General features: G+C 37.8%; 1 pseudogene; it reads left to right on the top strand.

Annotated features, from left to right (window-relative positions):
* The first annotated feature begins 14,289 nt into the window (after positions 1-14,289).
* LOC118842512 lies at positions 14,290-15,390 on the top strand (annotated as a pseudogene).
* The last annotated feature ends 1,031 nt before the right edge of the window (positions 15,391-16,421 follow it).

Below are 16,421 nucleotides of genomic sequence, written 5' to 3'. Positions count from 1 at the left end.
CTCTGAAATGAAGGGGTTAGTTAGACTAGATCAGTGATTCTTCACTTGGGGTGTGTGAACTTCGTTTTGTAACATTTTGGTAAATGGATTTCACTGTAATTGGTGTCCTTTATAATCTTGTGTATTTTATTTGATGCATTTAAAAATGTGATTCTGAGAAGAGGTCCATAAGATTCACCAGATTACCTGCCATAGGGGTCCATGACACATAAAAAGTTAAGAAACTTTGAACTGCTTGGTTGCTGATATTCCTTCCAACTCTGAATCTATGATTCTACAAACTTATGATCCTATAACCCTCTCCTGCTGCTGCAACCTCTAGCCTTTCCATTCTGCAATCACCTGAACAGAGTTTCACTTGGGACACCATATTGGCAAAGGTTCCATGATATAAAAATTAAATAGCATCCTGGGGACACTGTATGTACAAGCTTCCGTCTACAAGGTAGATAGAATGCCCAATGATGAACAAAGCCCAACCTTCTGCTCTCATTATTCATTTGCTTAGGCAAATATTTCTTTCTCATGCTACTTGAGGGCAGGAAATGTATCATTCCTTTTTTAATCTCACCATCCCTTTCTCCTAGCATAAAGCCTTACAGATGGTAGGCTTTTCCTCTTACCTTCATATCATTCAACTTCAGCTATATCCTTCTCCAGCACCTAACTTCCTCTGCCTGACTTCTCCGCTATGCCTTATGCAATCCCTGCTCTGTTGTTAACAAACTCTCCTTTAGCCTAGACCTTTTTTCTTCCTACACTCTTAACATCCCCTAGTTCTAATACAAAGTTGGTTGACTTTCCCCCAAGAGATATCTTTCCCTGCCTTCTCTTCTGTTGGCCACTCCTTTAATATGTTCTGGCTCCCGGAGCCCAGCAGAGCTGCTGGCATATTTCTGGATTTTCACTAGGCTTGAGACACTTGCACTGCCACTCACTCAGTAATCTCCTTTCTTTGAAGTTAGTACTGTATGATTATAGCACCCAGTTAAAACTAAACAAAACAAAACAAAAACCTACTTGCTACCATCTATTGGATTCCCACTCCCTGACCTCAATACATTCATATCTGATTTACGGTCTTTACCTCCACCCTGGTGATTTCAATATTCCCAATGATTCCCTGCAGCCCAACCTAACTTGTTTTTAACCACTTTGTATCTATTTGTATTTAACCATTTTAGAGTTATTGTGCATAGTCTTGTATATATGTTTGTTATCTTCCTCATTATCATGTAAGCTTCTTCACTGTATTTGTATTCCCAGTGCCTAGGACAGTGCCTGACCTATCATAGGAGCTTAAAAAATGCTTGCTGACTGAGTGACAGAAAAGAACTAGAAACAAAGTAGATTCCCATTGATGAATGAATGGCTACATGAACTGTAGCATATAAGAAAAAATGAATTTGAAGAATATAGACAGGCATGGGAAGGCTTATATGGCCTGATGCAAAGTGGAGTAAGCAGAACCAGCAAGATAATAATACCTATAATATTTTAACGAAAAAAGAATAGTATTAACAAAAACTACCAAACTGGATTTTGAATAATTATAATGACCAAGCTTAGCTTCGAAGAAGAGATACAACAATCTCCCTCTCTACTTTTGGTAAAGATGGGACAGGGAGAGGGAATTATAGATATGGGAACTTCTACATCTATATGTACTTCCAGACTTCATTGATATGTCGATTTGGTTTGCTGAACTGCTTTCCCTGCCCCCCACCTTTGTTATCCTTCATTATAAGGTATGTGGGTAAGGAAGTATATATTGAAAAATGAAAGGAATATTAAAAGATATTGATGAAAATTAATTTTAAATATTCATACTGGCAACCCTTCTAACATTCTGGCCTCCCCTGTTCACCAGATTCCTCAGCTCTCATAGCCTCTATCTCTCCCTTGGCTGATCACAGCAATGGTCACACCTTAGATATCATCACCTGCAACCTCAGTCCTAAGATTCTAGATTCTGCTTTCCTTCTAAGCCCCATTCTAAGAAGATAAGCTCAGGTCCTACTTCATTGAAAAGATTAAATTCATCCAAATGAATTTCCATCTCTCCTGCTCTATATTTCAGGAATTCCCAATATTATCCTTTTTCCTTCCCCTTCCCCTTCCTCTTCCTTCTTTCTTTTCTTCTTCCCTGTGGTAGATGATGAAGTGGTACTCTTCATTCCCAAGATAAACCTCTCCACTTGTACCCTTGCTTTCTTCCTTCTATCTCCTCTCAGTTCTTGCTCTTTCTATCATCCCTTTCCTCCCTCTCTCCCAACTTTAATCTCTCCTTATCGGTCATCCCCTTTCTTTCACCTTAGAAGCATTTTCAGGTGTCTCCTATTTCCAAAGAGCCTTTCTTTGGTTTTGTCACCTGTCGAGTTATTTTCCTTTTTCTCTTCCTCCTACTTTTCACTGCTAAACTTCTAGAAACAGCATTCTAAAATGGTGGCCTCTACTTTCCTTCCTGCCACTCACTCTTCAGTCCTCTCCAACCTGGCTTTCATTCTACCACTCGACTTATCTTGGTTTCTTCAAGGTCACCATTGGTGTTCCAACTGCCAAACCAATGACTTTCTCTCTAAGTCATCATCCACAATAACTTTTCATCATTTGAGATTATTGACCACCAATTCTTTCCTCCCTAAACTTCCATATGTTTCCTGGCTCTCCGTCTCAAGCTCCTTCATCACTTTATCTTCCTGGCAGCCAATAAGCATCCACCGAGGCTCTATCAACGGTCTCTTTCTCTCTCCCTACACCCTCTGTAATAACATACACTCCTATGGCTTCTTTGCATATGATATCCAAACCTCTATTTCCAATCCCATTCCACCTCCACCGAGATCCCACACTACTATTTTCCTGCTGAATATCCTCTACCTGTATATCTTGCTGACCCTTAAAAAATTAACATCCAAAATAGAACTTGTTATTATCCCTGGCAGAACCATCTGTTCTCAAAACATGATGATTTCTGTTGAGGGTGTTTCTTCACTGTCGCACAGACATGAATCTTCAGAATTATCTTGGACTTTTCCCTCTCTCTTGCCTATCAATTGGCTCTCTAATTGCTGCAGGAAAAAAATACAAATGTCTTATCTTGGCAGTAAGGCCTTTCACAGCCTGGCTCTATCCTGCCTTTCTAGCCATATTTTCACATTAATTTCACACCAAATTTGACTGCTAGCTGTTCCCTGAACTTAACATTCCCTCTCTCACTTCTTTATAGTTACATAAATCATCCCCCAGGACTGGGACCTACTTCTTCTTCATCTCTGCCTGTAAGAATCCTCCTTTTCTTTCAATGCTCAGTTCAGAGGCCATCTCCTTCCAAGGAATTCCTTGATTCCTTCAAATGCTAATGATTCCATCTTCAAATCACGGCCTTTTATGTTTGTCTGTTTCAAACTCTCTTCTTCTCCCCCCACTCCCAGTAAAATATAAGCTTCTTGGTAGGCACTGCTTAAGTTTTGCCTCTGTACCTGCCCCCAGCTCAGGGTCCTTGTACATAGCAGATAATACAGGTTTGAATTGGTGGTCTCTATTTTCCTTGCTGCTTATGTGCAGGGCCATCTCCAGTCATCCTGATCTATATCTTACCACTGAATCCAGATGGCTACCGAGGAGACAGCAAGGCTGGTGACTTTGCACAGCCGTCTATTACTTAAATCCAATTCACTTGTAAGTCATGACATCACCTTCCTGATGTCACAGTCCTCTTCGGGAATGAAGGACAAACAACAATACCAATCAATTATAAAATCTTGTTGATTTCACCAACTCACTGTGCTTTGCTACCTTTCCTTTTTTTTTTGTTCCCACTGCCACTCCTCAAACTCAAGTCCAGTCACTCTTCTTTTTAAATACTAATTCACCTGGCTGTCAAATTAATCTGTTAAATGCATATATTCGACTACACATAGAGAAGGGAACCCCTCAGTGCCTCAGAGACTTCTTCCAACTCTCTTTTGAGCATCTCACTCTACTGCTACAGATCAACACATCCAACTCCATATTGCTTCCATAACCTCTGGTCCCTCCCTGGTGCAATTACTGTAGCAAGGCTTCTCCTAGGAGTCTGGATTGGCAAAGGTTCCATCATGTCCATATTCTGATTAGAGCTATAGGGCAGATGCATTTAACACAACTTCCTGAAAACCATTAGTGCCTCCTTACTGCTTAAAGGATGAAATCCGAGCTTCTTCCTTACTAGCTTTATTTCGTATCTTCCATGTTCTAGCCATACTAAACTACCAGCTATTCCCCAGTCCTGACCAACACTCTCTTCCCTCAATGTATTTGCATAGATTATATTCTATACATGGGATGCACTCCCATCAAGTTTTCTCTTCCTCAAAGACTCAGTATAGGTACCATCTCCTCTGTGAAGTCTTCCATGTTTCCCCACCCCCCACCCCCAGTTGTTAGTACTCACTGTCTCTTCAAAATACTTCGTATTTATTTATCCATGTAGATATTTCTCTTCCTCCAAGAAGATATAAGCTCTTTGAGGACAGGATTTCATTTTTGTCTCTTTCTACAGAGACAACTGTTCTTCACAGTTGAAGAAAAAAGAAACTATACAAAGAGACTCTTCAGATTGATTATCAATCACTCTAACGGAATCCATTTTCCCTTCTCAGTCAAACATAAAAGCCCTTTGAATAAAAAAATTCATTGCGAATCTATCCTTCCAAGACTTCACCTAGCCAAGAAGAATGGAATGGGGGTTGAGATATAAAAGAGGGGAAGATGGTTTGGAATGACAGTTTTCTTGTTTTCTTTTTTGTGCTTGTGAATGTCTATAAATACAGATTAGGTAGATAGATGATAGAGAGATAGATAGATAGATAGATAGATAGATAGATAGATAGTAGGTAGGTGTAAATGATAGATGACTATAGCTATGCCTATCTCAGAGGTTTTTGTAATGAATATTAAGAAAGGAGAAAAAGAATAAATAATAATAATAAAACTCTTGAGCTATCAAAAACTGATAATCGGTTGGTCTAGCACAATGCCTTGCATAAAGTAACCCCTTAACATGTGTTCATGTAGAATTGAATTGAATGTGAGTTAACAAGTAGCATCTGACTAGTGTTTTGTGATCTACTTAGAGGTTTCTGATCTATTTCTGAGCACCATACAAGATATGGACTTCAATTTGTGAAGACCTATATAGTTTCACTCCTGCTTATCTTACAAACAATTTCATTCCTATGTGCTCTGTGTGACTCTCAAAATAGATTCCTAGAGTCAGAGTTTAGGGAACTAAAGACAGGGCATGTTCCTTTTAAATCTCACATCAACTTTGGAATACTCTTTCAAAAATGATTGTCTAATTTACTCATGTCAATAGGACAAGACTCATCATCTAAAATAATTCTGAATTTTAAAGCTTTTTAAAAATTTTTAACAAGTACTGCATAACCTGGAAACAAAGAAAACCGATATCTATGTGTGACATTTGGTTCTCGGGATTCCAGGAGGAGAAAGTGTGAATAAGAATAAAACAGGCTTAACTTCCATTCAAATTGCTTGTATTTACAAATTATAAATTTGTCTATTAGCTTAATTTTGGGGAGTGGCATATTAGGCTATTAGTTGGTATTGGGAGCTCCTGGGGAGGAATTCCCATTGCCAATGCAAAAATCATTTTCTCTTCTAAAGTCTTAAGGAGCTGTTTGGGGCATTGAGAGTCTGATTGAATTGCCCAGGATCGCCCAGTCAATAAGTGTCAGAGTTGGGACTTGAATCCATGTCCTTCTGACTCTGAAGCCAGCTCTCTATCTCCTGCGCCATGCTGCCTCTAACTTTATATTTAAACTTAAATTTAACAACAGGGACAACTGGCATCCTTTCTTAAACAAAATGCTCCGTAGTTTAACCTTCATGGACAGACACTAACAGGATATTGTGTTAACACTATCAGAGAAGCTGGCATCATAACAACTAGCAGTAGCAGAGGGCTTTGCCAGCTCCAAAGCAGAGAAAGACAAAGCTAGACTTCATTACATTGTGACCTTTCAGCAATGAATGAGGGCAGCATAACCCAGAACATTTAAAAGTTGCTGACTATGGCAAGTAGTTCAATTGGGCTGGTAAACTAGTTACCTATATTATGGTTTCAATTGTTCATATTTAGCAAGAGTCAGACATAAGAAAGTATCTAGGCTTGGGAATGTCTGTATTGACTGGTTTCCTCAGAGTATATAATTGTATTTTCATGTCATTTCCTGGCATGCTAACTACCAGGGAGGTACATGGGGTGGAGTGGAGCAACTTGACATAGATTCAATGGTGTCAGCCCTTCTCATGAGCCATAGGCCACCTTTTCTCTCTCTGGGCTAGCTTTCTCACTTCAATACATCTCACACTGACAGGTCTAAGTTTCTAGAGAGGACCATCACCATGTAGCTATTCTCAAAACTCTAGGGATATTAAGTGTAACACAATTTGGGGAGAAGTATACTTTCAATACCCGCCACTTTAGCTATTGAGCCCCCACCAATGTGATTTCATTAATAGAAACTAGCCACTCACAATGATGATACTTCAAAGCTGAAATATGACTATTTACTTTAAAATTATGCAAAATAAATAATTATAAACATCATAAATTTCATGTATTAAATAGAATACAGGAATAATAAGTATATCACAATCCACATACAAAACTGGGTTTGTATGCACTATTTGTGTGGGTGAGTGCACACTTACAGAAATATGGAAAGGAAATAAATGAAGGAAGAAAACCCATATGCTCAGGATAACTCACAACCTCAGGCTTTTATTTCAGTCATCCATTCAGGGATATCTACACCACATGAAAATTTCTCCTTTTGATACTTGCCACTCTCTAACAGGAAAATCCTTTCCTCTTCTATCCTTAAACCAATGGAGCACTAACAATCACTTTAACTCATAATCATCCTTAAAGGGGTTCTAGAAAAGTGTTATACTGTGGAATTGTTTAGAAGGTCTTCTTGAAGTAGAGAACTTCAGAGTTCATCAAGATAGCTCTCTCTGGACAATGGAGACAAGACCAGCCAGCTCTTCCCTGACCAGCATGTTAAACCATCTAATTAGATTCTAATGAATAGAACTCATAGCAAAGTAGCTCATGTTGCTACTCTGGCAAGGCAGACAGGTCTAGCCAGCTCTTCACTCATGAGGATTCTGTATTTCCCAATTAATTCTCAATATCTCTTCTTATACATCAAAAGATTCACAAAACCTATATTTTCCTGAGTGGGAGATATTTTCGTGAAGACTTCACAGAGGGAGAATATAGGAATTATTTTCTTTTCCTATTGATAAAATAAGTAGGATATAGGAGGATAGAATAAACTTGAGATTTAATCCTATAGGAATTTGATTACCTAACTTTTAGGAATTCAGGGCTTGGGGCAATAAATGCCCTCCTCCCTTCTCTCTCTCTTGGTGCTAGCACAAAGTTTTTATCAAATAAGGATATTACATACAGTTGTTTGTTCCCTGCTCCAGGAAGCACCCCCCCCCCATTCCTCTCCTTTACCTTAGCCATATTACTGCCACATTAGTAGCTAGTTGCGATTGGCTGTGCCTCATTTCCTGGTTCTTTGTCTAGTTTTTCATGGCTAGATTGTAAGCCTGCCTCCCAGCCAATGGAGAGGATGGATAGTGGTGGGCGGGAGTTTTCTCACCTTAGGATATATATTAGTGTCTTGCCTTTTGTAATTGGCCTCCTTCCACTAGTCCATCCTAGTGCCCCTTTCTCACAAGAATTGAATAAAAATACTTTCTGTTTCTCCTGGAGATGCCTCTTTATTTTATGAATTTTTCTACTATATTGGTAAGGGTCTTGTACCCTACACATTCCTTTCTGCTTTTCTGTTTCAAACCAGTGATGAAAGAAGAAAGCAACAGGAATTTCAGAGTGCCTCAAGGTGGAACTAAAGATCAATAGCTAGAACTGAAGGTCTCTTCCAATGAGCTCCATTTATTTAGCCAATCAGAGACTAGCATCAGAAGCTTTCTGTCAGTTTGTGCTTCTGGTTTTTTTACACATGGACGGACAGAGCTGCTTTTCTATTCCTCCGCCACCCCTTTCCTCTCCTCCCCTTCCATCCGAGCAGGGTTGTTTAGTGTTCATGGATTCACTTTTTGCTTGTGAGATGAAAACTTACCAAATTTCCTGTATGAAAACAACAGCCCTCATTCTTTTAATAAGCAACATAATTTGCAGTTTTTTGAGTTTCATCCTTTTAAGTTTTAGAACAGTTATAATCAATCCTCAACTTTCATTGAGGTAATGTTGCTAGAAAACAGTGCCAAAGTAAAAAACACAAATGTTGATACATTGAACCTATGGGAAATAGGGTATTAGATTCCTGCAACCACCAAAAACTGTAATCTTTTGTTAGAGATTGCCAAAAATACACTTTTCTGCATAGAATTCTTTATAATAAAATATCAATTACAATATTATGCACTTTTCCCAACACAGTAATCATGAAATGATCCATAAAATGCAGGAGAGAGGAAAGGCAACTCTGGATAGGAATGGGAAGGGGCTGTGATGTCAGAAGAACCCTAAGGTCAAAAAAGGAAAGGAGCAAACCTGCCATCTCTAATCTCCCTTCTAGCTCTTTGGTTGAACATGCCTTGGGGTGAGTTCCCATCCCAAACTTGAAACTCCTACCTGGGGACCACCTGCCCAAACATGTTGGGGGGCAGGGTGACCACCATATCATTCACCCACCAACTTAGCTGCTTTTCTCTTTTTTTTTCAATTCCCTAATGGCACACTTGAGAGGTTACTTTAGCACTTTTTGGAACAGATTCTCAAATAACTTTTCTGAATATTTTCGTCTTTCTTGCAGATATAAATGTGCATGTGGTGTCTTTCGTTTTTTTTTTTAGTGTGTGGGTTGCCAACCCTAAAGTGAAAATGAGGTTACTAAGGACAATTAAACTTGCAAATTTTGAGAATTGACTGTATATGCAAACAAGAGGGTGGGGGGAGGAACCACAATCCCCTGCAGCTATAGTCATTTCTCATTTCTCAAAATGTTCCTGTTCCAGATTCTGCATTTTTGACAACTCTTATTTATATTCATATTTTATGTGTTTAAGAAACAAAAGTTAGTTACTTTGTTAATGAACAACTGTTTAGGTACTTTCTCGGTCCTTTCTAAACTAACAAATTGTTTACATACAAAAGAGACATCACCCTACATCCTTTACAAGGGGATTTAAGTCTTTACATTGATTCCATAATTCATTTTCTTTTCCTAACAGCTTACAACCCACCTGAAAAATGTATTTCCTTATACATGGATTTTAGTAGTTTTGTTATATCAAAGTTCTTTTTCTACTCTTTTCAGTCACCAAACTGTTGATCAATGAAAGAGGAAACACTTTACATTGCTTTACATATTTTGCCATCTAACTTAATTTTTTACTTTATGCAAATGTATTTTTTCTGCTTTTTTTAAAGCACCAAGTTGTTACATTTGAAAAAAGCATTACTCAAAGGGACAGTACCTTACATATATTTTTATATACTTATATATGGTCATGTTATCAGATAGAATGCAAAATCCATAAGGGCACTGTTACTTTTTTCCTTGTATCCTTAAGGCCCAAAGCAATGTGTATTATATATTAAGTGCTTAATACAAGTTTATTAACGGATTAGCTGATCTTTGCATGGTCACAGCCTGCCATCTCAACTCTAATAGTCTAGAAAATAGTGGCAAGAACTGCTTCCTGATCAAGATAGTCTGATAACTCTTTAGTTATGACCAGCACATGCAGCTAACACAAGCCAAGAAGAGTGCTCCCAGGATTAGAGTGCCTTTTCTTTTTGAAGTGTATCATTGAGCAGAAATCACAGATCTCTTACAAATAACTTCTGCTTAAGACTTCCCAAAATCCTCTCTGGATCAACATGCAGATTTGAGACAGAACAAAAGGGAGGTTCATTTTTCTGTACCTATCTAGCCCAAATTTTTGTTTTTATTATGCATATATGTCAGCAGCAAAACCCTACTCCCTTAGTGGTATGTTATAGCAGCAAAAATAGGAATAATAATATTTTCACCACCTACTTCACAGGACTGTTGTGAAGAAAATGCTTTGTAAAACCTTTGTAAAAGCACTATGAGCATGTAGATTTTTGCTGTCATCGGCTTATTTGATCAGATTAAACTCTTAATCAATAGCCCAGGTCTGAAAGCAAAGAGATAGGACACAGATTAATTGTGATGAGGAGTGAGTCAATTAACATTCATTAAATACCTATTATGTGCCAGGCACTATGATAAGTATTGGGGACACAAAGAAAGTCAAAAAGAAAGTATCCGCCCTCAAGGACCTCACAATCTAGTGGGAAAGACAACATGCAAACAACTATGTACAAACAGGCTCTGTTCATGGTAAATGAGAAGTAATTAAGAGAGGAAAGGCACCGGAATTAAGAGGGATATCCAAAGGCTACTTGTACTAGGTGGAATTTTAGTGGAATTTGAAGAAATCCAGGAGGCATAGATAGATGGTAAGGGAGAGCATTCCAGGCATGGGGGACAATTAGAGAAAATGGTGGGAGCCAGGAGATATAGTGACAAGGAGATTAGTGTCACTGGATCAAAGAATGGTCAGAAGAGGTCAGAAGAAAGGGAGGAAGGTGCAGGGAGTAAGAAGACTGGAAAGGTAGGAGGAACCTATGCTTTAAAAGTCAAACAAAGCATTTTGTATTTGATCTTGGAGGTGATGGGGAACCACTGGAGTTTATTGAGTAGGGGGATGATATAGTTGGGGGCAGCTAGGTGGCACAGTGGATAGAGTGGCAGGCCTGGACTCTGGAACACTCATCTTCCTGAGTTCAAATCTGGCCTCAGACACTTACTATAGCTGTGTGACCCTGGGCAAGTCTCTTAATCCTGCTTGCCTCAGTTTCCTCATTGATAAAATGAGCTGGAGAAAGAAATGGAAAACCGCTCCAGTACCTTTGCCAAGAAAACCCCAAATGGAATCACAAAGATATGAGAATAATAGTTAGACTTATGCTTTAGAAAAAATCACTTTTGCTGTTGAATGGAAGATAGAATAGAAAGGGAAGAGACTTGAGGCAGGAAACCCACCAGTAGGTTATCAAAATAGTCCAGGAATGAGGAGATGAGGGCTTATACCAAGGTGGTAGCAATTTCAGAGGAGAGAAGGGGGCATATGCAAGAGATGCTGCAAAGGTGAAATTGATCAGTCTTGGCAACAGATTGGATAAGGGCGGTGGGGGCAGGTAAGCAATAGTGAAGACTCAGGGAGATATCTAGATTTTGAGACTGAGGGATTGGAAGGATGGTGGTATCATTAATAGCAATACTGAAGTTTGGAAGTAAGGAGAGTTTGGGGGACTTAGGAAAGGTCTCAAGTCTGGGATCTGGGTTGACTTGAACCACAATGAAGGATTTTGAAGATCCATGGGTAATCAGGGATAATCCATAATTAATAAGGTAATCCATAGGGATCATATACCTAAACCAAGGGGAGATATGAAGAAGGGAGATAATGGAAACAAAGGAAACGAATTTCACATTTGTGTCAGGTATTTCCTAGCAAGTCATTTGGATAAATCACAAGATATTGCTTTTTCCAGGTACTGGGAAGTAATCTTTATAATTAGTACATGACTTAGTTTTACTTCTCTGCCATCCAAATCAGCAGGCCATTGGTAGAAAGAAAACTCCTGAGTACTTAGAAGTAATGGCTTTCAAGCTGAAGCTGCCTTGTGTGACTTGAGGAGATATCCTAGATTCTCCTCCCTCTCCTGAGAACATCAGCCTTTCTTTCCTCTTAGCTAGGAGGGAAGAGGAAAATGGGAAACAATGAAAACCATATCCCTTCATTTGTAGCCTAATGGAAAGTGTATTGAACTATTGGGGACCTAACACTGACTCTGCCATAGGTAAGGCAAGTCACTGCATTTTTGAGCCTCAGTTTCCATGTCCTTAAAGTTTTAGAACTTGGAAGGATCTTAGAAATAATTTTCTAGGAAAGGAAGATTGAGGGAGGTGGTGGTCAGAAGCAAAACACCGGTGAGGAGCGACAGGGTGAAAGATGAGAGAGCGAAAAGTGTAAACAGCAAAAATAGGATGGAGGGAAATACATGGTTAGAAATCATAATTGTGAATGTGAATGGGATGAACTCTCCCATAAAACAAAAGCAAATAGCAGAGTATATTAAAAATTGGAATCCTACAAAGATACACACAAAGTAAAAGTCTAGAGCAGAGTAGAAAAAAAAGCAGGGGTAAGAATCCTGATCTTTGACAAAGAAAAACAAAAATAGATCTAACTAAAAGAGATAAGGAAGGAAACTATATTTTGCTAAAAGGTACCATAGACAATGAAGTAATATTCAATACTAAACATGTATGCACCAAATGGTATAGCATCCAGATTTCTAAAGAAGTTAAATAAGTTACAGGAGGAAATAGACAGTAAAACTAAACTAGTAGGGGACCTCAACCTCCCTCTCTCAGAACCAGATAAATCTAACCACAAAATAAATAAGAAAAAATTAAGGAGGTGAATAGAATTTCAGAAAAGTTAGATATGATAGACCTCTAGGGAAAATTGAATAGGGATAGGAAGAAATGGACCTTTTTCTCAGCAGTGCATGGCACCCATACAAAAATTGTCATTGTATTAAAAGCTTCACAATCCAATGCAGAAAAGCATAATATTAAATTTATCCTTTTTGGATCATGATGCAATAAAAATTATATGTAATAAAAGGCCATGAAGAGATAGACTAAAAATTAATTAGAAACTAAATAATATAATCCTAAAGAATGAGTGGATCAAACAACAAATCATAGAAACAATCAATAATTTCATCAAAGAGAATGACAATAATGGGACAATATACCAAAATTTATGGGATGCAATGAAAGCAGTACGTATGGGAAATTTTACATCTCTAAATGCTTACATGAATAAAAGAAAGAAAAAGCAAATCAATGAATTAGACATGCAATTAAAAAAGCTAGAAAAAGAACAAATTAAAAATCATCAATTAAATGCCAAATTAGAAATTCTGAAAATCAAAGGAGAGATTAATAAAATTGAAAGTAAGAAAATTATTGAACTAATAAATAAAACTAAGAGTTGGTTTTATGAAAAAGCCAATAAAATAGATAAACTTTTGGTTCATTTGACTAAAAAAAGAATGAAGAAAACCAAATTACCAGCATCAAAAATGAAAAGGGTGAATTTACCATGAGTGAAGAGAAAATCAAAACAATAATTAGGAGCTGTTTTAGATATATAAAGACTGATACTATAACCAAACCAGGAGAACAAGGAATAGTTTACTTGTCAGATTTATGAAGAATAGAAGAATTTAGGACTAAACAACAAATAGAGAACATTATGAAATGCAAAATGAATAATTTTGATTACATTAAATTGAAAAGTTTTTGCACAAACAAAGCCAATGCAACCAAGATTAGAAGGGAAGTAGAAAGCTGGGAAACAATTTTTACAGCCAGTGTCTCTCATTTCTAAAATATATAGAGAACTCAGTCAAATTTATTAGAATGCAAGTCAATTCCCAATTGATAAATGGTCAAAGGATATGAACAAGCACTTTTCAGATGAAGAAATTAAAGCTATCTATTGTCATATGAAAAAATGCTCTAAATAATTATTGATTAGAGAAATGCAAATCTAAACAACTCTGATGTACCACATCACACCTATCAGATCAGCTAACATGACAAAACAGGAAAATCATGAATGTTGGAGAGGATGTGGGAAAATTGGAACAGTAAAACATTGTTGGTGGAGTTGTGGAGTGATCCAACCATTCTGGAGAGCAATTTGGAACTATGCCCAAAAGGCTATAAAACTGTACATACCCCTTGAGCCCAGCAATACCACTTCTAGGCCTATATCTTAAAGAGATCATAAAAATGGGAAAAGGATCCATATGTACAAAAATATTTATAGCAGCTCTTTTTGTAGTAGCAAAGAATTAGAAAGTGAGGGGATGACCATCAATTGGGAATGGCTGAACAAGTTGTGGTATATGAATGTAACAGAGTAATACTGTGCTATAAAAAATGATGAGCAAGCAGACTTCAGAAATACCTAGAAAGACTTACATGAACTGATGCTAAGTGAAGTGAGCAGAACCAGAGGAACACTATACACAGTTTTAGTAACATTGTGCTATGATCAACTAAGACAGACTTAGCTCTTCTCAGCAGTACAATGATCCAAGACAATTCTCAAAGACTTATGATGGAAGTAGCAGCTGCACACCTGGGCAAAGCCGAGCCAAGCCAGGCCAAGCACGGCGCAGGGAGCGAAAACTTCCACAATGTGGAGAGCCAAGTGCAAAGCGTCTGGTGCAAAGAAGCTCCATAATTACACATATAATATCAAGATCCAATGCTGAACTCTCTGGGTAGAATGACTGTGGTTGTTCTCCTCCAAGCCAACCGATATTTGTGCATTCTGCAGGCCTCCAGATTGGAAGACCTGTTAGTGAAACTGGAGACAGAAGGATTTTCCAATATTTCATACATTGGTGTCAACCATCAAGGAAACCCATCTCAATTAAATTTCAAAGAGCTAAAAGAGAAGGTTTCAGAGAATATTACTGTTTATCAACAAGAAGAAAAACAAAAAGATGTCTGGACTACATTAAACGGCAACAAGGGTTACTTTCTCATATATGACAGATGTGGTTGTCTTGTGTATCATCTTGGTTTGCCTTATTCCTTTCTGATTTTCTCATATGTGGAAGAAGCCAGTAAAAATGCCTATTGTGAAAAAAGCTGTGGAAACTGCTCATACATGACTTTAGATGATGAAAGCTTTTGTAAGAATGCATCTTTGGTAACTGAGGAAGAAACAACTACAACCACTCAGCCTCATCCCCACCACCATCACCATCGCCATCCCTATCACCACCACCACCACTGCCAGCATTGTAGGCATGGACACAAGCCTTCAGAGAATAGGAAATCCAAAGGTTCTGAGACAGCTGTTGATGCTCACTCTCTGAGAGGTCTTCATCATCACCATGAGCCCATACACCACCAGCACAGGTACAAAGATTACCCAGGGAGCCAAGAAAATCCAGAGATCAGGGTTTTGGAGCTTTCTGTTCCAAGAAAGAAACTCTGACAAAAGAGAATTTCTGGTTGTGCAAACCAGTTACTCTGAAATTTGTCCCAAGGGTCAGAGTCAGCTCCTAAGAGCTGCTGCTGCCATTGTCGACATTTGATATTCAAACATTTAGGCAATTCAGTCACCTGACAGTGTAAAAGCACTACACTTCCTTCCTTATGTAGCTGACAGGGGCAACGGGTGGAGGAAAACATCACTGAATCTTGACAGTGATGTTTGCCTCCAGCTGCCTGTTATCCCAGTCAGCAGCTTGAGCCCACAGAAGCTAACACTGTTTGAAAATGAAAAACTAAGACAGGAAGTTGAAAATGATCTACAAATTAAACTTTTTGAACATGAAAAAAGAAACCCTTTAAGTTTAGACATGATTCCACTGCCAGCTAGTTGATAGTGAAAATAAATTTGTTTTTTAAGAAATTTTAATACTTGTCCATTCCACGAACTACCCAATTAATAAAAAGTGATCCTAAATTAGAATTGAATTTGTGAAAAGATTTGAAAATCAGAGCTTTAAGCATTCAAGTGACTACTATATTGGCTTCCAAAATGAGAACTTCTTGCCAAAGAAATTGTAACCCAAACCACATTACTTCAGTGCCAACCAAAGGGTGACTGCAGCATCTGGTTAATATGTCTTTCTTGTTTCTCTTCCTTTGTTCTGTTTACATTAATGAAGAGAGAAGCTGAAACTATAACCTAGGGGCTTCTGTTGGATAATTTGCAATTCAGAATGGAAGAAAAACAAAAAAAAAACCATGCTTACCTTATTTTATATTACTTTTCTTCTTGGAGATCTTTTTAATGCTACTTTTTCCAAGCTGAGAAATTAAAGAATCACACCTCATAGTTCAAGGTGCAAGAACACAATGTATATTAACTTTGCTTAAAAAAGTGTATATGAAACCACATTACTTTAAAATAACAACTTTTTATTGCTGTGTATTTTCATAGTTTAACTCATCTATTTAATTTTGGAGAGTTAGACATAGGAATAAAACTTTTGTAATGTCTTGTTTTCTTTATTTAGTCCTGCGTCTTACTGATTAAACATTTGAGACTGGGAATGAAAGAATAAAAGACTGGCATCTTATTAGCAAGTTGCTTAGAAAGTGTTCCCATAGTCAATGATAGTTCAGTAGGTAAATTTACTTCTATGGACCTGAACTCTTTTATGGTTAATACTAATAAGCAAGAATGTCCACTAGAACTTGAAAATCTGATAATTGTGTGAGATTGTA

This window comes from Trichosurus vulpecula, chromosome 3 (assembly GCF_011100635.1).
Source record: "Trichosurus vulpecula isolate mTriVul1 chromosome 3, mTriVul1.pri, whole genome shotgun sequence".
NCBI lineage: Eukaryota > Metazoa > Chordata > Mammalia > Diprotodontia > Phalangeridae > Trichosurus > Trichosurus vulpecula.
Note: the sequence above shows the minus strand (reverse complement) of the source record. Positions and strands in the feature narration are given on the sequence as shown.